Here is a 23,400-nt window from a genome sequence, read left to right on the forward strand (position 1 = left end):
GAAAAGGGGAAATCTGTGATTCTCCAGACATTGCCTTTGGGGACTAGACTAATGGAAGGTGGAATTCAAAAGTTCTGGAGAGCTAGCAACTTCCCACTCTTAATAGATATGAGGCCATGTCAATGAATCTGGTATTGCAGCAATCTTTCTGATCTGTTTGGAAACCCTACCCTTAACAGATTATGATCGACTCTCTCAAAGATGTAAACGTTTACATAAAAACAGGTAGTCCTTGACTTAAAACAGTTTACTTAGTGACCGATCAAAGTTACAGTGGCACTGAAAAACCTGGACTTATGACCATTTTTCACATTTACCAGCATTGCAGTATCCCCATGGTCATGTGATCAAAATTTGGATTCTAGGCAACTGGTTTATTTTTATGACAGTTGCAGTGTCCCAGAGTCACATGATCACCTTTTGCGACCTTCTTACAAGCAAAGTCAATGGGGAAGCCTGATTCACTTAACAAGGCCTGGCCTGTTAATTTTAACCAATTTTTAAAATGTTAGTGTTATATTAATTCGGTTTGTTTCTTGGATTGTTTCTAATTTTCTTTTAAGTTTTGTTATATGTGTTTTTTAATGCTGTACGCCGCCCTGAGTCTTTTGGGAGAAGGGCGGCATATAAATCCAATAAAACAAACAAACAAACAAACACTTAGCAACAGAAATTTTGAGCTCAATTGGGGTAGAACGTCGAGGACTATCTGTATTGTAATCACACTCTGTAACACGATCTTTGTGTGTACAGAACATATTTCTGTGCGTGGATCTATATTCCCCCTAAAACCAATAATGAAAGCATAGGAGGAGTTGTGGTTGCTATATCAATGCAGCCTCCCCATTTTTAAACATTCAAACATTTGAACCTGAAAAGTCAAATGAAATACAAAGCGATTGTAGAACGTATTTAAAATTCAAGTGCTAGCTTTAAAAAAAAAAAAGCATTAATGTATTCTGAAAAAAATGAATTATTAAGAGATTTGCATTGGCACAACAAAAGCCAATTTAGACAAGCAAGTTTACCCTGAAGGGTTTTGCCACCTTTCCTTCCCAATCTTTTCCAAACACTGCTAAAGACGTTTTCCCCTTCGAATTTGAAAAAAAAAATGCATTACTTTTACTGTAATTGTTTCCTTAAAAATGCTTTTCAAATGATGGGAACAAAGTTATATTTTTTTCCTGTTCAGATCTTTTCATGGTTTACATTTTCATCACTTTTATAATGTGATGACATTTGATTTTTTTCACACTTTGCTTTTTATCACAGCAATTACTTCTGTCATCCAGTTTTTTAAATACACATTTATTATTTAGAGGTCAAGGAGGAAAAAAAAAGAATTGCTTCTGCTTTTCTATTTCTAACAGATACCGAGAGAGAAGAAGAATTGATGCTATTCGATTCTTCAGAACTTTACTCTCTGTGATGTGTTACATTTAAATGACCAATGGCAGAATAGCAACAGAATAAAGAAAGTTTATTTATGAATTGCAAGCCAGCTTGATTCTCAAGAGTATTTTACAGAGCTATCAAGGTAAGTACAAGGAAAGGCCTCTATGATTGACACATTTTTTTCTTATTCAAAGGAGACACTGAAACCCAAATATGTTTTTTTTAAACTTTTGTACCCCATACATGAAATGAACAATGTACTGTCTTTTTCCTGACAGCATACCTATATCCAAAAATATTTTTCTTTTCAGGGATGCCTATAAGATGTCGTAAAAAAAAAAATCAGTTGATTCATGGAATGTTGATAGTTTCCAGATATGGGATGGTAAATAGCAATTGGCAAATAACTGTGGACTAACTAAGAAACAGGTGAGTTGGTGGGGGACAAAAAGCCAAACCTTTGAAGCTCTGCCCCCTTTCTACAAATGTTGCATATGTCTTTGGACTTTTTTTTTTTTTTGCTTTCCTGCAGTTCCTGTTCAGTACTAAGGACAATAGGTTGAAAGTGCTCTCTGCAACTGATCACTATGTTGAACACATTTAGGAGCTAGAGATAATGAGGACGAAGTACAGCAGGGAAATGTGTGTTGGTATCTTTGTAATGTTTTCAAACAAAATGTGTGATGGTGGTTGTAGCCTTTCAGTTCTCATGTGTGAATGCATTATTCCACATGTAACAGGGCTTTCTTATTATCTTTCACCAGGATGGATCCACTCTGCTTCAATACAGCCTGTTAGGAATGTAAGCTAACAGTTGGGTTAGCAATATATAAACCAGGATGATAGTACTGTTTCTTTAAGTACTGCTGTAATGTGATTGGTTACTGTTACCTCACGCAGCCATAAGAGGGAGCCAGAATGACTGTTAGCTCTCTGTTTGTTAGATGCTGATCGGTGGATGTATCGTGAGTTACTGTGTTTTTGCTACTCTTAGCTCCTTTGTGTGCTAAACTGATTATTTGATACTGGACTGTGTTCGAAGGATCATTCCTTAATTGAGAACATTGATAACTGACTGACTGAACCGTGTATGACTTGGACTTTAAACTGAACTCTGAATACCTCTATATTTCCACATAGTAAACTACTATTATTTATACTATTCGGTGTCTCTGTATGCTGGTTGGTGTGTGTTCTTCCATACCACTCATTATGCTTCTCTGCACAGTCGGTCTCCTGACGGGGAGCTTACTTACTTAACACAGCCAATGGCAAGGAAACCAGAGATTGGTTGCTCCCGGTATGGCCCGGTTCGGCCAAACCAGTAGTGGAATTCAGACCTGGGTCATAGAACCAGCAGCAGCCCAGGCTTGCCATAACCCCGAACCAGTTCCTTTACCGCTGCTTGGCCGCTGACATTTTGGTGACTGCACGTGCGCAGTTCACTGTAAATTGTTCTGCGCATGTGCTAAGAACAATTTACATTGAACAGCGCACACGCACGCTGTGCGTGGGTTGCAAAACAGTAGTAAAACTGGTAGCAACCCACCCCTGAAGGGAACAAATATTGTGTAGCCCAAGAGCAAAGGGCATTCAATTATTTCTTAATTCACTGTTCATAGGATAATTTATTAATTTTAGACCCAGTGAGGAAGTCTTACCTGGCGTCCCTGTGTTGGACTCTGTGACCCTTTGGGCATAGAGGCCATGATTTGCTTGTAATTCCCTGCAGAAGGGTGTTTGGGATTTCTCAGATGAGTTGAATAAGATACAAAGGAAACATGTTTCCCTTATCTCTCCTGGGTGGCATTGTATGCAGACTGTAAAAGCAATTGGATTAAACACAAGTGTAAAACAGACAAATGGGAAGGAGCAATTTTGGTAAACAAAAAAAAGTCAGTTTGCTCTACAAAGAATGATAAACTTAGCTAAATCTGATTCATGAAATCCAAATTAGTAAATAATGCTAAGTAACGGTTTTAGATTATCCTCGGAAGCCATGCCTTTAGTTATGCCTGTCATCCCTTGATATTGGCCTGGCCTGATTGCTTTTATGCTCTCACATAGTAATCCTCCTGGTGGCACGATATTATTACACCACCTCCCCTGATCATTCTTATTGCAGCTTGCAAATATCGCAGCGTGTGGAATAACCTCCATGCCAGGCATCAAACAGAATTTGCCAGAACTCCTTGAGGTAGCAATTCTAGAGAATTGCTTTCATGAGTAACCATGAAAATTGCTAGAGATGAAATCATCAGGATTTGTTATTTGTTCCTCATCTTATATCCAACAAGTGAAATTTCACACTGATTTCCTGCTTTTTCTGGTCAACAACAGGTAGCAACCTAGTAATTCACACACACACACACACACACACACAGAGACAGACAGACGCACAAACATGGACACATTCTGTTTTTGCTCATATTGTAGATGCAGCTAAAGGTGCTCTTTTAAAAATACTAGTGGAGAAAAAGTGTAATTTCTTTTTTGAAATAGGTATGTGGATTCACAATTAACACTGTCATTATCCAGGCAAAAAGCTATTTACTTTCAGTTTCTAAAGAACAGCTTTCCCTAATGTGGCGCCCTGCAGATATGTTTCTATTTATTTATTTATTTTATTTTATTTTATTTTTGTTAGATACTAGCTTCAGCTATATAATGGTTTCCACTAAGGTCCTCTGTTCCGGCGGGAACAGAGGTTTAATCTCATTGGCCGAAGGGTCTGACAGCTCCCTATAAAAGGGCTGCTGTCAGACTCAACCTTCGCTGGATTGTACATAGTTGCTACTGAGTTAATAAATAGTGTTACCGTTAGCCTGTGTGTGCCTTTCCATTACCCGATCTAACAATTTTATTAATTAATTTAATTTATTTATTTAGTTTGTTAAACATGTACGAGATGACAAGTATAAGTATAAACATGGACATGAACACAGGAAATGAGTACGAATAAATGGGGACAGTAGGACAGGGACGGTAGGCACGCTGGTGCACTTATGCACTCCTCCTTACAGACCTCTTAGGAAAGGGGTGAGGTCCACGCTAGACAGGTTAAAGTTATGGGAGTTTGAGGATGTAACAACAGTTTCTCTTCAATTCCACTGGTATGCTGTCTGAGAATACTGGAACAGGAATTCTAAGATGACATAAACTGGCATATCTACAAAGTACAAAATCTGGGAAGGCTAGAATAGGAAAAAAAAACATTATATCGCTGATAACTAATTTTGATGGCATGCAGCTTGTCCTGAGGAAAAAGAAAATGCTTTTTGTGATCTACAAAAGACTAAATGCTTTGGATCTAGGATGTCCTTATTCCCAGATACAACTACTTTTAATTTACAATAGTCTTTAGAGGTATTTTCGATTGTAGCAACCATTTGAGGAACTTTCTGATAAAAGGGAGAAAAGTTGACTTCTGTCCAGTGTGCGGCTGTTCTCATTTTGACTAGTGTCCCTAGAATGACTGCTTGCTCTCAAAAGGGAAAGGGACATGTTTGCAAAGCATGTTTTTTCTTCACATGTCTAAATAATATGTGGCTCATTTCCAAACCAAAGACAGGAGAGGGAAACTGTTTGAAATTATTATTGGTGGGCATAAACAGTAAATCAGTCACATATCTCCAATTAATTGGATTTTAAGAAATGAACATGCAACAATGGCCTGACAAAAGAATTATTTTTGATACATGTTAAGTGCCTGTGATTTGTCTTTTTAGCAACTTTTCCACTATACTTGTGGGAAGAATACCTCCAAGTTCTGCTCAAGAATGTCATCTTCATTTTTCCCCCTTCTTCATCTTTGCCTGTTTTGCTGATCACTTCGCTTACATTCATATCCTGCTTCAGTTATTTTTATACAGACAGGCATCTGGATGCATATTTATTTTATCTTCTTTTTTAAAAGCTACTATCTATGGCCAAGGATGGCTGTATAGAAAGAGGGAAGAATTTATCATACAGATGTGACCAATTACATTTGAAGCAAGAAAGCTTTGAACATCTTTCAAGACCTTAGTGCTTAATATTATTTCTTTGCTTTGTGTAGTTACACTAAGGAACTTGTGGGCATAATAATCTCGAGAATTTTGAAACTGTCTTTGTGATCATTTAAATGCATCTATGTCCTTGCAAGATAATTATAAGGATGCACAGCCCAGGTTGTTCCACATAAAAAATAGGGTAAGAAATATGTCTCTTTTATCCTCTTCTATTTATGCCTATTTTGATCAGACATACATGTTCCTTTCTCTTCATTGCTTTGTGTGTGTGTGTGAGAGAGAGAGAGAGGGGTGGATGGATCACCCTAGAGCTTTCTTGTATTTTGTTCCTGACAATGTCTGTGACAGATACTTTTCCTGGCTATTAGAAATAGAAAGAATTGGGAAAGGAATGGTTTAGAGTAAATGAATCCTTGAACTTAGGACCAAATCAGAAACACATGGACAGAATTAAATTCTATAGAATGAAAGATCATCCCAAAGCTTTGTGAGAAAATCAGACAACTAGAGAAACAGAAAACACAAACATAGAGTTATGCATTTTCTCCATATAAGGAATCCTGCTAGCAAGGGAGAAATGTGAAGTGTAATTTTGGAATGGTCACTTTTCCCTTCAACCAGGGACTAGTTTTACTAAGGCTCTCAATTTTGTTTCCATTCAGAATGTCTTTGTAAGGATATAAAGAAACTAAATAAATGCTGTTATGCTGTTTCACAGCTTTCACTGTATCTATAACTCTGGAACATTTCTAGGAATGGCTTGAAAGCTAGCTGAAGTCTAAACACACAGAAGTCATTGCTTCTGATATCTATTCCTAAACCAGGCATATGGAGTTCCCCAAAATCCCAGGATCTGACTCAAGCACCCCCAGTATTGAGTAGTGGGCTTCAGTAGGCAAGAACCAAACCAGCATAGCTGCAACAGCATTTATTGACTCAAAAATGGAACTGACAAACTGCAGGCAAATGCCTTTGATTTATACTCTAGGCCCACAGGGCCTTGACCAATCATAGAACTAGAAACCCCCCCCCCCCCATATAAATGTTTTAATTTTCCCTCCAAAACAGTTGGGATCATCTAAAGGTTAGTTCCATTTTAGCACACTTAACACAACTATATACATTCAATACATAACATCCAGCATTCTTCTCTTGCTGAGGACCAAGGTCCAAGCACTACCTGTCTGCTAAAGGTGTTGCATACTTGCAGATATTGGAGTCCACAGGGTGACAAAATAGAAGAACGGACCTCTTGGCTTGTTTGTCATCTTTATCACTGCTTAATATACAATATGGAGATGAGCTGGGTTCTCTCTCTGAAAGAGGGAAATTATAGGATACCTTTCCCCCACCACTTAGCTGACAGTTTATAACGACCAAGATGCTCTTTTACAAAAAATATATTTGACTGTTACACTACTATTACACAAGGAAATACAATGTACAAAAGGAAAGACAATGTATGACAATGTTTCCTACATTATATATAGGAAAAACACCGCAATATTAACACGGGACTTTAATTACCCTGACATTAACTGGGAGATAAATTCTGCATCAAATGGGAGATCAAACAGATTCCTGACCAACCTAGATGACAACTTCATCATCTAAAAGGTAGAGGAGGGAACTAGAGGGACAGCTATTCTGGACTTAATTCTTACTAACAGAAGAAGTGATAGACTTGGTTAAAGTTGCCAGAATTTTGCGTGAGAGTGACAATGTCATATTGGAATTCAATATAATGCAAACACAAACAATAGAATATAATCAAACAAGTGTCTTAGACTTTAAAAGACTGATTTTAACAAACTTAGAGCATCCATGGATGAAACTTTTAAAGCAAAAAAAGTTATAACCAAAAGCAAAGTTATAAACAGAAGCCAATAGGGGTTTGTCAAAAACAGATCATGCCAAACAAATCTTACTTCATTCTTTGACAAAGTGACTACGTTAGTGGACCAGTGAAAAGCTGTGGAAATAGTATACTTGGATTTCAGTAAGACATTTGACAAAGTAGACCACAACCTACTTCTTGGTAAGCTAAAAAAATGTGGAATAGACACCAGAAGTTGTGAATGCCCCAACACTGGAAGTCTTTAAGAAGATGTTGGATAGCCATCTGTCTGAAACGGTATAGGGTTTCCTGCCTAGGCAGGGGGTTGGACTAGAAAACCTCCAAGGTCCCTTCCAACTCTACTATTGTATTGCATCACCACCAGATGGATCCTTTCCTGCTCCAGCTCCCCCTTACTCCCTTCTCTTCCCCCTCTATTCCCAATGAATCCCTCTTCCTCTCTTCCTTTCTCCCTCCCTCCTTCCTTCCCTCTTTCCTTTCTGTGCCCCCTCCTCTCCATTCCCTTCCTACTCTTTCTTCTGCTTCTTTGTCCCATTTCCCTTCCTTTCCCCCTGCATATTCCTCTCCTGGTCCCCTTTCCACTCGCTGTCTTCCACTCCTTCCACCTCCCAACCTCCCACTCTCTTCAATCCTGACTCTCAACCTCACTCTCATTCTATCTTTCACCCTCATCCCCATCTTAAACGTAATCCTAATCACAACCAAAATTCTCATCCTCACCACCACTTACTCCTGATATTTGGTTAGAAAAAGAGGGAAGGTTCCCCACAGTCCAGGAGCCTTTCTGAAGACCAACTGACATCTTAGGAGCCAACCTCTCTCTGACAATTGACATAACTGATAGTTTACCTGTCAGTTAGGGAAGGATGAAGTCATAAAGCTATCAGAATTCCTAAGGAGATGATAGGTCACCTTTGGCATCCTATCAGATCTTACCAGATCAAGATATGTCACAATCAAGGACAAGCTAGCTTTGGCCCCATCTCTTTCTGAACAACTGGATGGTGATCGCGTGAGTTTGTTGTCCTCAAACTCAGGCATCCCGAGTTTGGTGGAAAGCTGATTTAAAAAAAAACCCTTGATCCCTGAATTTGAGAGTTATCCGTACATGTGGTACGTCAGTAGGCAAATAATCAAACAATTATAAATAAATAATAAATAAATTTGAATTTATTAGCCGCTCCCTTTCCAGGCAGGACTCGGGGCGGCGTACAATGGGCATATAAAACATAGAAACATGTGTACAAACACATAAACATACAAAAATACAGAGACACACATGCACGGAGGAGGTAACCAATTACAACATTTAGACAGTTAAAATCCCCATTAAAATACCCCAATTGTAAAAGACCCAATGTACAATTAAAATTTAAAATTTAAAAAGACAGTCAGGAGGAGTGAGAAAAATTACGGTTGAGCCAGGCCAGATAATTGAAAGAGGTTAAAAACACTAATTACATGTGGGACTTGAACAGTAGAAAAAAATGGATTCTAGATAAAATTCCACAAATCGCAAATGGCTGGGTTTGTATCTTTCTTAAAACTTGCAAGTATATTCAGTGACTTCCAGAATAGGATATCTGTCTAGTGTTGAAAATGGGTTCTCCCATAGCAAAAAAATGGTCTTGACAAGAAGAAAAAAAGTTTTCCTGAAATTAAAAACAGGCCTAACTGCCATGTTAAAAGTGCTAATATCATTTTTAAAAATGCTAATAATGTAGCCTAAAATTTGAGGCAACAAATTCATTCATCATTTTGAAGACAAACAACACCATAACTACTTCTTGGTAAGTTAGAAAAATGTGGGATGGACAGGTTCACCACCAGATGGATTTGTAATTGGCCAACAAACCACACTTAATATGTAGTGCTTAATATAATTACATTTGCATGGAGGAAAGTAAGCAGTGGATCAAAAGGGAATTCATCAAATTTGCAATGACACTAAACTGGCAGGAATAGCCAATACCCCAGAAGATAGACTCAAAGTGGTGGACCTTGAACACTGTTCTGTCTAGCAAAATGAAATTCAATGCAGAGAAAAAAAAGATTTTACACTTAGGCAAGAAAAAAACAAACGTACAGGTACAAATTAGATGAAACCTGACTCAATAGCAATAACTGTGAGAAGTCCTAATGGACAATCACTTAAATATGAGCCAGCAGTGTGTGGCAGTAGCCAAAAAAGCTAGGTTGCATTAAAGAGAGAGAAAATCATGCGAAGTATTAGTGCCACTTTATGAGCACAATATTCTGCAGTGAATCTATACTATTTTCTCAATTAAGGGTCTTCATTCTATCACAGCTGAAGTATTTAAATATTTTATAATACTGTTGCTATCAACGAACAGAAACCAAAACAAATCAAAAGAGTTTTTCATTGATCATAATCTCTACCTATACTTCTGACAGTTTATTTATACAGATGCATGCCACTGTAACAGGTGTACAAGTTTCTCCCACAAAATAAGAATTCTCACTCTCACTGCATAATTAGCTTAAAAGATAGCATAAAACTCCCAGGTGTTTATTTTTCTAAAATATTGTTAGTATCTTCCTTCTGAGCACCTTTCCAATATTTAAAATGTTTTCATACAAATTTATCCAAAACCCTCAAAAAGAAGATAATAAGTTAAAGGAGTGGCTTTACAAATAGCTGAGGTAGGATATTCTATGAGTGACCAAATTGGCATCCAAACTCATATTGTGATTGGAGTGCTTTATGGTCCTCTTTCTCTCTGAGTAACAATTTCTCATTACTCTTGAATGGTAAAATTTGATATACTGTTGTAAGCCACAGGGGTTATATTTATTAAAGTTGGGTGATGCTGTCACATTGTCAGCAGTAATATATCATTTTGTTAGTGGTAAACCTTGATTGGGTACTCACTAATACTAATACTAATTTATGGAAGAGAAGAGAAGGAGCAACATAGTAGTAGCTATGGGGAAATAGTGGTACAAACAGTATACAAGAAGATGTGAAGTGTATCTGAGAATAATCTCTGGCTATCAAAACCTTTTTTTAAAAAAAGATTTTTATCCTATTTTTCCCATATACAACTGATGGTGGTAAACATTGATAATCCTTCCTTGTCCTATTTTCCCAATAACAACAAGCCTATGAGGTGAGTTGGTCTGAGAGAATAACTTGCCCAAAGTCACCCTGTTGATTTTCCTCCCTAAGGCAGAACTAGAATTCACAGCCTCCTGGTTTCTAGAGCAGCACCTTAATCACTATATCAAACTGGCTCTCAAACTGACAGCTCGTTTCTAGCTTCCAAAGGGTTGTTGTGCATTTTGCCCTGTGATTTTTAGAAACTGCATAACTGAAGTTTGCTGGCTACAATTTGTTACCCATTTGCAAAGAATTATATCTTTATGGGGATTTCTCAATTTAAATTTGGAAGGAGTTGAGTTTTCCAGAACTACTTTAAGTTGTGCTTGATCTAGTGCATGATGTGCATGACACATCTAGCATAGTCAATTTTTTTTCTAATTTCCTTATTACAATAGGAAATCTCAGGAAATGGATAATTTGATTCTACAAATGACACTGAACTTGCAATAAATAAACAGCCATCTTCTGACAAAGTGATTCACTTTATCTCAAGGACACATGCACCGTCACTCGTTAACCCAGTCAAATGCAAAAGCTTCGCTCTTTTCTGTGTTCATCCTGAAGGTCAAACTACTGTATGTGCCATAGTTAAAAAAAAACTTTATCTAATATATTTATATTTAAATATTCTAGTTTCATTAACTCTTTGGAAGCCTTATTTCTATCTCTCATAGGAAGCAAAACTCAGAAAAGAAACTTCTAGGGAAGGAAGAGCAAAACACATTTACAATTGAATCATCTGTACTATTTTAGAAATTTAATATGCGCAGGTGGTTACAGACGCAATGAGCCAATCTGTCAGGCCCAAGCCCAGAGACAGAACGAAATCCAATCGAGTTCAATTAGCTTATACCTAGCAGACAGAATCTTGCCACACTAAAGCTATAACTTTCTACTTATTAGATATATCCTGAGAGACTCTGGTGTGTGATTACCATATTTTTCGGAGTATAAGACACACCTTTTTTCCTCAAAAAAGAGACTGAAAATCTGGGTGTGTCTTATACACTGAATACAGCATTTTTTGCCTCCTGAAGCACTGCCCCTTCACCAAAATGGCCGTGCATAGCCTTATGGAGGCTTTTAGAGAGCTGCTGGGGGTTGGAGAGGGCAGAAATGAGCAAAAATTGGATCGTTTTTTTGCCCTCCCAGCCCCCAGCAGCACTCTATAAGCCTCCATAAGGCTATGCGTGCAATTTTTTTGACGAAAAATAAGCCTGTTTTCGCAAAAAACGGGCCCTTTTTGGGAGGTTTGCAGAGTGCAAAAACTTTTTTTTTCCTTTTGGAAGGCTCTTTAACTGATTGATGAGAATTACATTGATCAAGTGTTGTGCCAGCAGAAACACCTACCTATCTACTGTATTTCTCTCTCCCTCTATTTCTCTCTCGCTCTCTATCCCTTTATCTACCTACTTACCTACCGACCTAACCGTCACATGATTGTATTTCAGGCACTTGGTAACTGGGTCATATTTATGACCAGTTGCAGCATCCCACAGTCATGTGACCATGATTTTTGGCAAAAAAAATCCTTTCAGAAGAATGGATTTGCTTAATGACCACGTGATTTGCTTTGCCACCATAATATCTAGCTTTATGATTATCATAAATATGGTAATAAAATCAAGCTTGGTGGCATGGTGCCTTGGTTTACTTGTGACTAAAATCCTGCACTCCGTTGTGGTTGTTAAGTTGAGGACTAATAGTATCTTCTTTTTTAGGAAATAAAAGCTGAGAACAATGTGCAATATCCATATATGTTGTTGGGCATAACAACAATAACCTTGCTCAGAACTGTTATGTACTCAGATGCTATCTTAGGTTCTTGGTTAGAACTTGAACTGTTTTTATCAGTCCCAGACTGTGAATTGAATTGAAGAGTAAATCTTAAATAATAATAAAATATAATAAAGTAATAAAACAAAAACAATAGGAATAATGAACCACATCTGTGTATGAGAAAAAAGACAAACAGAAAGTAGTCTGATCCTTGATTCTGGATCTTATCTGTGCAAGACCATCAGCCAACTCTGGTCTTTTCGAAGATTTTAAAATGCAGCAATCAAATTTAGACCACCATGCTTTATCCCTTTGCAAATATATACTAATAAGAAAATTCTCTGTTGTAATTGACATATACAATACTTTATTGGAAGACTATCTGTCTGCTTAGGATTAAACAGTGAGAAATGACAGTTTTGGGCCACCGATTTTACTCATAATACTTCCTCACCCTTCCCCTAACATTCCACATATTTCTAATGTAACACCTCTTAGACGTAAAACAGGATTCTACTCCAGAAATAATATACAACACTTCATCTTTTGTGTAGCAGTAATGGTTCCCTTTATATTTATGAATATTTGAGCTGATACTGCATGTCCATATGTATCTTGTGAATTATGATATTCCAAAAATAATGTATAGTTTTTTTCTGCCTCCTCCTCGGAAATGCAACATTGGCTGAAATGTATTCTTGAAATACAGCATGTAAATTTTCTAAAGTTCTCTATCATAATATTTAAATAGCCTTTAGTGCATTTTTGAATTGTTCAAAGCTCTTCATATACATCATCTCAAGAATTACATCATTAGTCAAGTCTACTTCTAGCCAAGCTGTTTTCTCTACAATGTTTGTTAGAAGGCTGTTTATATTCTCAGATTTTCTCCATATCTCCATTTCTGTGCTGAAAATGAGACATTTGACTTAACTGTCATTTGTTGATGGGAATACATCCCCCACCCCCCCACCTAATTAATGCAAAGGCTGTTTGGCAATGCATGAACTGTATGCACTGTTTCAGAATGTGCTTCCTCACTCTGCTTTGGGTTTTCTACTGAGAAGGAAACATTGAAAATAATCTGAACTAGAATTTTGTTTACCAAGTCCCATCTACAGTATATAAGAATGTAATAGTGGTCAAGGCCTAGATTAATGAGGTCAAAAATAATCAAGTTGTATAAATGATCGTACTGGGTCTGAAGAATTTCCAGCATTATGCATGCAGTAGAACAGCTATTTTGCAAATTCAGGATCAAATAGGAGCCAGGTCATTCAAACGGGCTTGGAGACGTTATATAAAGAATTGTGCATGCTTTCAACACAATCTGAAAGAAACATCCGATCATAATTAGGATGTTTGATTTAGCATGAGTTTTTAAGCAGACTAGAAGGCAAAGCAATGCATCAGAACAAAATGACAGAAAAGAATTAAGAATGAAAATACTTTTCCCTTTAAAGTTAAGTAGCTCGGGTTATGCAATCCAAAGAAAAGACCCCTGAATGAATGGATAGTTCAATTTGTATTATTGCTCCTCTGAATATCCTGTCCGTAGGGTTCTCAATTTTGACCTGGCCCGTAACAGCAATTTCATCTGAGGTCAATATCGGATAATTATGCTTCTCTCAGGGCTCTTAAAGCTAATTGCAGCTTATCCTCTCAATGTTTCTGCAAAATAGGTTGGATCCTGGGAGACCACCCTGTAAGGACAGTACTGATCAGGGATTTGATCTCAGGTGTGAACTTCCTCATTCTATTCATTGTTGCTGCCTTGGTGCATGCTCTCTCTGTGTGTCCATATTAGGGCCCTTGTGCCTTTAACAGCTGAATAATAGGGAGAGGCACAGCAGGTGAAAGTTTTAGTGGCAGGATGTGGGTTGCAAAGATAAGAAAAGATCCATCTGTTCCATTTCTCTGTGCTGTTTTGTGGCTAAAGGCAACTGGAGTCTAACTGGGTCTCTCCTGCAGGGCTTTGTATGATATTTCCAGGTGGGAATGTTAAGAGAGGAGAAATGCTAATGACATGGGGCAGGGGGTAAGGGTGGGAGAACTAGAAGCTATCTAATCACTTCCCCTCTTTCTGAGCTGATTGCATTTCTAGTTCCCAGTCTCGAGTTCCATTCACCTCCTCAATCAGTTTAGAATTCAAAAACGTTAGCAAAGTTCACAAAGTGTTCGTTTCTAAGATACGTTTATTCAGGGATAGTCTTCAAAAATTTTAGCAAGGGGTTGTCTGCCCAGTTGCTGGCTGGACATGGCCATGGTGGGCCTCCTGCATCACAGTGGGGGGTGCTTTTGCCCTCCCTGGGCTCCAGAGGCTTTTGTTGAGCCTCCGGGAGGGTGAAAACAGCTTCCCCAGGCTCGGAAGGCCCTCTGGAGGCCAGAAATAGGCTCCTTTCTGGCCTTGCCGGACTTCCGGTAGGCTGGTTTTTTGCCCTCCCTGAGCCTCTGTGAGGGCCCTGCACTTACTTGAATCCAAAACAGGACGCGTGGGGACTCCTGGAAGGGGTAGGGTGGGCAGGGCCCACCAGGAGTGGGATTTGGGGGTTCTCCAATCTGCACAGAATCTTAGCTAGAGGTTCTCCCAAACTCCTCCAAATCCCCATCAGCCCATCCCTGCATTTGTTGTCAAAAGAAGCACAGTGCTACCCAAAAGCCAAGGCCCATTTTTATACCATGTATTTCTTCATGATGTGGGTCTTCAAGGTAGCCCTAATAAGCATGAAACAAACGTGTAAAAAACACATTTTGGGAGAGTAACTCCTACTTTTAGGGCTGCATGATTTTTGCTTTTCTTTCTTTTTTAATATTTTATTTTTATTTTTAAACAAGCATAAACAAACAAGACATGTAACATAAAAACATCTACAATTACGTACAGCGTGTCGATTGGTTACAAGGTTTTTGTGCATCCTTTCCATAGTCATCACTTAAACTTTATCTAAAATCACATATTGTCAATCAAATATCTTTGTATAAATTATTATTATAATACTTCACTTGTTTGACTATCATTATTGTTTCTTCATTTTAAACAAGGTATTCTAAATATGTATCCATTTATATTATAATAGTTCATTATATCATCTTCAATATATCCAATAATAAAGTATTTTTATATCCTATTCTAAGTCATTCTATTATTTTAGTATTGATAACATTCTATAATAATTTTCAATTCCATGTTTTTTCTATTATTAGTAACATAAATCTAATATACATGTATATACAATTATTATGATTATTAAACATTCATTAAGTATAGCTATTATTGCATCCTTTTTATATAAAGCATACTAAATTTAAACTAAATTTATATTATGGTGTTTCATTACATCATCCTAAATCATCCAATGATATTACATCTTTATATTCTATTCTATATAGAATTGTTTATCTTTTGTAAAAAAACTTTTCAGCATCATCTCCATAGTCCACACTTACAATTTGTATAAAATTTTATATTATCAATCTAGTATATATAAATGCATTATCATTTTTAATCATTTATTTGACTATAACTCTTATTACTTTGTCTTATACATAATACTCAAAGTTTAAATAAGGTTAACTAAATTTTATTGTGACATTTCATTTCATCATCCTGTATCCTTCCAGAAGTAGTGCAGTCCAATATCTCTTGCCATTTGTAGAATCTGTATTCTAAGTGTTTTCTTGATAAGTCTTAGGTGGACTTCTCTTGGCAACTTGTTCATTGCATAGCTTATAAAGACCCGAAACCCTCCATCTGTTCCTTCCATCAGCTTGCCTTTAGTTATCACTGGTGCTTCTGTCAAAATTACTCTCATTGTTTCTGCCAAATTTTCTCCCCTTTCTTCATCTATGTTTTGAAGTCTGACATAGAGTTCCAGTTCGTCGATCTCTCCTTTCAGTATTTCACATGTATCATTTCCCTCCACTCTCAGTTTGCTGTCAGTATCAACAATTTTCTTATCACTTTGTTCATATTTCTCTGCAATTTTTTGAACTCTGTCCTCAAATTTCATCATTGTTTTGTAAGTATTCTCAACTTTTCCCTTCATTCTTTCTGTATTTTGTTCTATAATCTCAAGTCTCTTTTCAATTCTCTCTGTGGTTATTAGTACTTTTTGAATTTCTAGCATAATTATTTGCACTGTTAATTCCTTTTCTTCTTCATGTTGCGCCATTTTTCCAGGTTGTAAGCACTGCTACTAATACATCCAAGGCTTTTGCTAGGTTTCAAACAAATTCAGTGTAATCTTTCAAGTCAAGGCTTTCTCTTTACTTCAAAGGAGCACCTTTGTATAAACAGAACGTGTTCCCACTGTCCCTTTCGGTAAACAAAGCCAATAGCCTTGTAATATCAGATGTTACCAAGCCTCCAGCCTCTAGATGGCAGTGTTACTTCTTTTTCCTCTGCTTTTACCTCTCTCTTTAATCTCCGAGCTCAAGAAGAGAGAGAGAAAAAATGCTTAATAGTTATGATCCAGCTGAGCCTTGAGAGGAAAGAGATTGAGAGGAAAGAGATTCTTAATCCACAAATACAAAAAATGGGGAAAAATAGAAGGAAAAAAAAGACCAATCCAATTTAAAAGTGAGAGGCATTTGTAAAAATTCCATCCATAGAAAGAAACGAAATTAAAGTGGAAGTGGAAAAGATAACACAATAGGTTTAATCCAGGCTTAATTCACCACTTGCTTTCTTCTGTCTTCAATTTTAATTTAACTCTAAGTCTTTTTGGGTTTTCTCTTCTCTAATAGTAAATTTTTGTCACCATTTCGACACACTCTCTCTCTTGTTCTGCTTCCGTTTCAGGGGTCTGTCCCAACCTTCTGCAGCCTCAGTGGCTGCTTCTCTTGTAGCTGGAAAAAAGAGCTTCTCCTGGATCGATCAAGGGCTTTGCAATGCCCCTGAGATCAGCAGGACATGCCCTTCTCTATCACCGTCCCTACATGACGGTTTAGGCCCAAAAAGGACCGTCCAGCAACAGAGATATCGACAGCAATCCTGGAGTTCCAAGATTGCATGTTGTGTCATAGTGATGTCAGCCCTGCCCTCTCGATTTTTGCTTTTCTGTTCTATAGTGAGCAATGCTCAGATAGTGGACAAAAACCTTTTCAAGCATATCTCCAGGATTTTTTTTGGTGGGATGCCATTCTGAAGAAAAGCTATAAAATAGAACATTTTTTACCTTGTCTATGTCAGACTGTGGAGTTATTCCATTATCAAAACACAGTCAATTCTAAGAGAGTATTAACTACTGCGGGAAACCCAGCAAATTGGAAATTAAATAATTTCCACACAACATAACTTATTAAGACCAGGTGATCCTATTTATCAGGAGTCTGGCATTTAGAAATCATAGTTCCTGCCTGATCTACCCTGACATTAATTCCTATTATTCTAAACGGCACTTACTCTTTGTGGAGGCAGGAACTGAACAGGCTCACAATCCATTCACCAACATTTTCATCAGAGCTATTGTATGTATTACTGACTGATACATATTTACATGATTCGCAGTGCTGTAAACGGTTCCTGTTATTACAATGACTGAGCAGGCAGAAGCTGAACAGATCCACCATCCATCCGCCATCACTTCCTACACATGCATAAATAAAGAGCAATTCTTTAGAGCAGCTTGATAGCTTGCTCTTTTGCTGTTCGCATCGTGAGTGCGGTAACATGAATTGATCGGCTGGAGAAATGAAAATGATGTTATGCAGAACATCCCACATCAAGCTTCATTAACATTTGATGATGAAGCTTGAATGTACAGATGAACTGCCCCATGATTCAAGCACACGGTAGATTGTTTCTTGTCATCTGAACTCTGCTTTCCCCAGTGACAGGAAGCTTTTATGTTCTCATGCCAGAGCAAATGGTTTCCTCCTTTCCTCTCCCATTCATACATTATAAATGGGTAGATTCCCTGAAATGAATGTCATGCCCTCTCGCCTAGAGATAGAAGAATATTTTGCAGATCAACAAAATGGCTTCACCAGGTGAAAAATATGTCATAATTAACTGCTGATTATGATGGCAACTTCTGCATTTTGGCTTCTGATTAATATATTCAGCAATAATCACCTTGGCAGATGAAAAAAAAATGTTCTTAGATGTTTCATGATCACAATTTAAACAAGCCAGTTATTCTCTCTGTGACTAAGCCATCATAAATATTCAGGGAGACCATTGCATGAAGAAACTTACTTACTTACTTATTTATTTACTTATTCAATACATTTTTGAATTGCCCATCTCCCACGTTACATTGAATGAGTTCAAAATATGATGTTGTTCTTTTAAATGCGTCCTACAGACCTGTATGGAATCTGATGCTCCTCTTAGACTCACCCGATTCTTGCTCAAAGAGCAGGTGGCAGTTGTGGCTAGGAAGGGCTTTGCAGAAATTGGTATTGTGCGCCAGTTGTTCCTCTTCCTGGATTGAGGGGCTCTACTCAGGGTCACTCATGCCCTATTTGTAGTGCACTCTATATGAGGGCTGTCCTTGAAGAGTAACTGGAAACTTTAGCTGGTGCAAAATGCAGTGGTGCAGGTACTTATGTGTGTTTCACATGTTATATCTCTGCCCCATGAGCTGTATTGGTTACCAGTCTGTTTCCTGGTCCCATTCAAGGTGCTGTTTTTGACCTTTAAAGCACTACCTAGCATGGGTTATCGATGTGTGTGTGTGTGTGCGTGCATGTTTGCCTTTCTCCAATAAGAGCTGCTTGATCCACCAGTTCAAGCAGCGAAGGCATGTTAACAGGTTCTATACGCTAAGGAGCTACATTTGACAGGCCTTAGGCAATAGGCCTTGTTATCTATGACACCCACATACAATAACTTCCCCCCTTAAGTGAGATTGAATTCATCATTTTTGAGTTCTCAAAGGTCCTGCAAGCCCTGGCTGTGTGCCATTAAGCCTGGAGACTCTGGAAATGGTGTACTAGTGAGATGGAAATTAACACTCTCACAATTTCCTTTTTAAAATTTTATTCTTATAGATTTTAAATATATTTTACATCCCGCAACAATACCTTTAATACCATCAAATAACATCTGTCTATCCTAGCCTTTGGGTTAGGGCCTGACAGGTAGATAAAAATGTCAAATCCAGACTAAATATCTGGCTGACTGTGCCAAACCATATTAACAGTTTGGTATTTACTGTATGGGACATGGTGGCTCAATGGCTAAGACGCTGAGTTTGTTGATCAGAAAGGTCGGCAGTTTGGTGGTTCGAATCCCTAGCGCCGCGTAACAGGGAGGTCCCATTACTTGTCCCAGCTTCTGCCAACCTAGCAGTTTGAAAGCACGTAAAAATGCAAGTAGAAGAATAGGGACCACCTTTGGTTGGAAGGTAACAGTTGCTTTTTGTGCGCCTTCAGTGTTTAGTCCTGCCAGCCACAGGACCACGGAGACGTCTTTGTACAGCGCTGGCTCTTTGGCTTTGAAATGGAGATAAGCACCGCCTCCCAGAGTTGGGAATGACTAGCACATATGTGCGAGGGAACCTTTACATTTTTATTTACTATCTATTTTTTAGTTCTGTTGTAGACTGCCAGAGTCACTTGCTTTGTGAGATGGGCAGCTGTATAGAGAAATAAAGAAAGGAAGGAAGGAAGGAAGGAAGGAAGGAAGGAAGGAAGGAAGGAAGGAAGGAAGGAAGGAGATGCATAGAGTAGACTATACTACTAGATTTTGAAGTAAATGTAGTAATTCACTTTACTATCTAAACTGGGATGGTTCTGCTGAAAACCGGTAAGTGCCCCAAATCCAGAGCTTAATTGTTGACTATGTTTCCTCACTCATTTCTCCATTATGTGGACCTTCTCAAATTTGATTAGGGACATGCGGATCAGTTTAATGCCAATTAGTGTCAGTGTCCACCAATTTTAATTTATTATAAAATATATATGATTCCCAACTATTGTGTGTTCCAAAGTTTCTATTTTATTGTAATTACCTGGAATCATGTATTGAGCAGTATAAATTGATTAAACAAACAAATAAATAACTTACTCTTTTCCAATCATAACACCTATGACCAACATTTGCACCTGTATTCTGCTGTCCAGGTTAAAACTGTTAAATTAGAAAGCTTCAACCATCTTTCCCCCCCCCCACCCCCAGTTCTTTCATTCAGACTTTGAGCCCAGCGACCCTACATACAAAATATGTTTTCATACAGAGGGCCTTCTCTCACAACGTTTCATATGTGTAAAATGCATGATTAGGCAACTAGCATGGTTGCAAAATGGGGGCCTCTGGAAGAAGGTCTCTCCAGATAATCCCATCAGCCAGAGATGGGTTCCTTCTGGTTCGGACCAGTTCGGCCGAGTAGGTAGTAACTTGGCCTGCCATGTCCCCGAACTGGTTCTATCAGTGGTGCCATCTTGATTTCCGGTTCTGCGCATGCTTGCAAAAATTTATCTGCGCATTCTTGCAAATTTATCTGCGCATTCTTGCAAAAATGTATCTTCCCCCTTTTCTAATGTGCGCCTGTGCAGACCTTTTTAGGTGCAAATATGCACGCGAAGCGCAGAACCGGCAGTAATGCCAATAGCAACCCACCCCTGCCATCAGCCCATTGATCAGGCAAAAAAAATGTTTTGTACTTACTGTGAACTCTAATGAAAATCATAATCAATTCTAAATAACACCATTTGTTAGGTTTCTCAGCATAATATATGTTTTTGGCAATGCGGGCGATGTATGTGATGGAAGGCAAGTGATTATGGCAATGATGACGTGATGATGTTATCCATTCAGTCATGCCTGTCTCTTGGTGATTCTGATGCCAGATCTATCCACATCTTCTGATCTTGCACTACTTCTTTGATTGGCTTTATGCTCTGGCTGGTGTCAGCTTTGATGATGTCCAGCTACCATGTTCTTCTGGTGGCCTCGTTTTCTGTTAATCATTAACTCTTCCAAAGATTATTGCTTTCTCCATTGTATTCCCCCACATGACATGGCCAAGTTGGTGAGATGCAGTTTTGTGATTTTTGCCTTCCAATGACATGTCTGGTGTTAAGAGCTCCAGTACTTGCTTGTTGATCGCCTTTGCTATCCAAGGAAATTATGGCTAAGAGTACAACCAAACCCAGCGATTGGCATCTCGGAGATGAGGCAATCAGGCAGCAATCGAACATCTTAAATATTTACATCCCTTTTGTAGCACATGGTCCATTTAGTCACTTATTACCTCACAAGGAATCTTTCAGATGTTGCAAGACTGCAGGCAATAGAATTTGGCAATTCTTCATGCTGGGAGGTTTTGCTACTTCTAGCCACTAGATGGGACTACATGTCATTTTAAGGAAGGGCTTTCCTTTCGTTGGTTGTGTTTTGTATGGGGGCTTCTGTTGGACTCAATGGATAAACAACAGGCAGACCTTGTGGGTAGATCCTTATTCATGAGAAGACCTATAAGTCTATTGTATGTTATGGGCATCTTGAGTTACCCTGTTGTTTCTCACTCAGTTATTTCTGAGCAAAATAGGCCAAATTTATGCTAAATGGACCACTATATGTGCATCTGAGTATAAGCTAGGATCTCCTTCTTAGATATTTCATCTATATTTTCCACATGCAATGCAAATGGAAAGAATGGCAATTAGAATAGTAATCTTATATATCCTTACCTGGGGCGAAAATGTAATGCTTCTGAGTGTCAGCTGATGTAAAATGCTACCGGTTCAGACTGGTTTGCCTGAACCGGTAGTAAAAGAAGTTACCGGTTCGCCCGAACCAGTAGTAAAAAAAAATGATATTGGTTCGGCTCAACTGGTATTTCTGATGATCAGCTGTGACGCATAGTTTATATTAGCTAGAAAGTAGGATTTCCTGCTTTCTAGCTAATCTGTATGACACAGCGGATTCCCCCCCCCCGCTGTTGTACTTTCCTTTGTAAGCGTGCTCAGTAGCAGGTTCTGCCCACCCACCTGAACATCATCACGTCTGTTTTTGATGCTCTGCGCATGCGTGGGAGGTCCTGTGCATGCGCGGAGGTGACCCGTGTGTACACATTTGCGAACTGGTAGCGAAGGTAAGTAGATTTCACTACTGCAGCAAAGGTTTTTTTTTTCCTAGCAAGATTGAAGACTTATGGACAGCTTAAAAGTTTGGGAAGGTATAAAAAAGTAGAGAAAACTTCACTAATTAAAAAAATTTAGAGGGAGAGAATTTAAATAAGATCAAACGTAATCAGGTTCTAAATACAAGTTGAAGGCTCCATTTGCCAGGTGAAGGTATTTGAAACTCTTGTCTGCTGAAATTAGTTTTTTGCCTGCTAGGTTTGTGCATGAATCTTGTTACTAAATGTTGTTAGGGAGAGAGATGAACACATAAGAAGGATTTTAAGATTTTTTTAAAAAAAATTGAAATAAAAGTTGCATTAAATCTGATGTACACAATTAATACCAATGATGATAGATAACCCATTTTGCATTATTCACACCACAAGTCCAAAGTGTAAGTTCATCAAATGATGAACAAAAGTAACATATATATAATAATCCTAAGAATGGCTCTGGAAATAAAAGTTACATTAAATCTGATTTCAAGCTCTCTGTAGAAAAGTACATCCGTTCCTCAAGTCATGCCCACAATTGAGCCTAACATTTCTGTTGCTAAATGAGACAGTTTTTAAATATCTCACTGCAGTTGTTAAGCTATTAACATGGTTGTTAAGTCAATCTGGCTTCCCCATTGACTTTGCTTGTCACTTGGTCAGAAAAAGTGATGCAGGGACACTGTAATTGTCATAGATATGAGTCAGTTACCAAAAATCTAAATTTTGATCATGCGACCATGGGGATGGTCACAAGTGTGAAAAGCAGTCATAAGTCACTTTTTCAGTGCGGTTGTAACTTCGAACAGTCAATAAATGAACAGCTTAATAAAGGAGTTTGGTTAAGATGGTTATTGCCAGAAGGAATGCTGATTTTCTGGGAGGGCAGCAGAATTAGAATCAATACAGTTGTGGAGGCGGAGGCCTTCATTAAAAAACACAGTGCCCTCCTAGATGAAACAGGGGACCGTACACAAGATATGAAGGAGGGAGGGGCCGTGGCTCTGCCTGCAGACAGGGGGGAGGATGCAACAGTGAAAAGACTCAGGTCACAAAAATGAGGTTGAAACATTATGGCAATTGTTGTTGTAATGTAATTGTTGGAAGTGACACAAAAGATGATTGAATATACTGATGATATAATGTAAAACCAAAAGCTGCCAATGT

The 23,400-nt window shown here is 38.2% G+C and overlaps 1 long non-coding RNA gene across 2 annotated transcripts in view; it reads left to right on the forward strand.

Annotated features, from left to right (window-relative positions):
- LOC309391838 overlaps positions 1-23,400 on the forward strand; it is a 91,399-nt gene that overhangs the window by 32,774 nt on the left and 35,225 nt on the right. Inside the window, exons 3-5 of one of the 2 annotated variants that reach the window (XR_014175343.1) lie at positions 1,371-1,537; positions 1,707-1,824; positions 2,160-2,525. This is a non-coding gene — a long non-coding RNA (uncharacterized lncRNA). Of the gene's footprint in view, positions 1-1,370; positions 1,538-1,706; positions 1,825-2,159; positions 2,526-23,400 lie in introns of those variants that run through there. The other variant, XR_014175342.1, reaches the window with a different exon arrangement.

This window comes from Natrix helvetica, assembly GCF_964273705.1.
Source record: "Natrix helvetica genome assembly, chromosome: 4".
NCBI classification, from domain to species: domain Eukaryota; kingdom Metazoa; phylum Chordata; class Lepidosauria; order Squamata; family Natricidae; genus Natrix; species Natrix helvetica.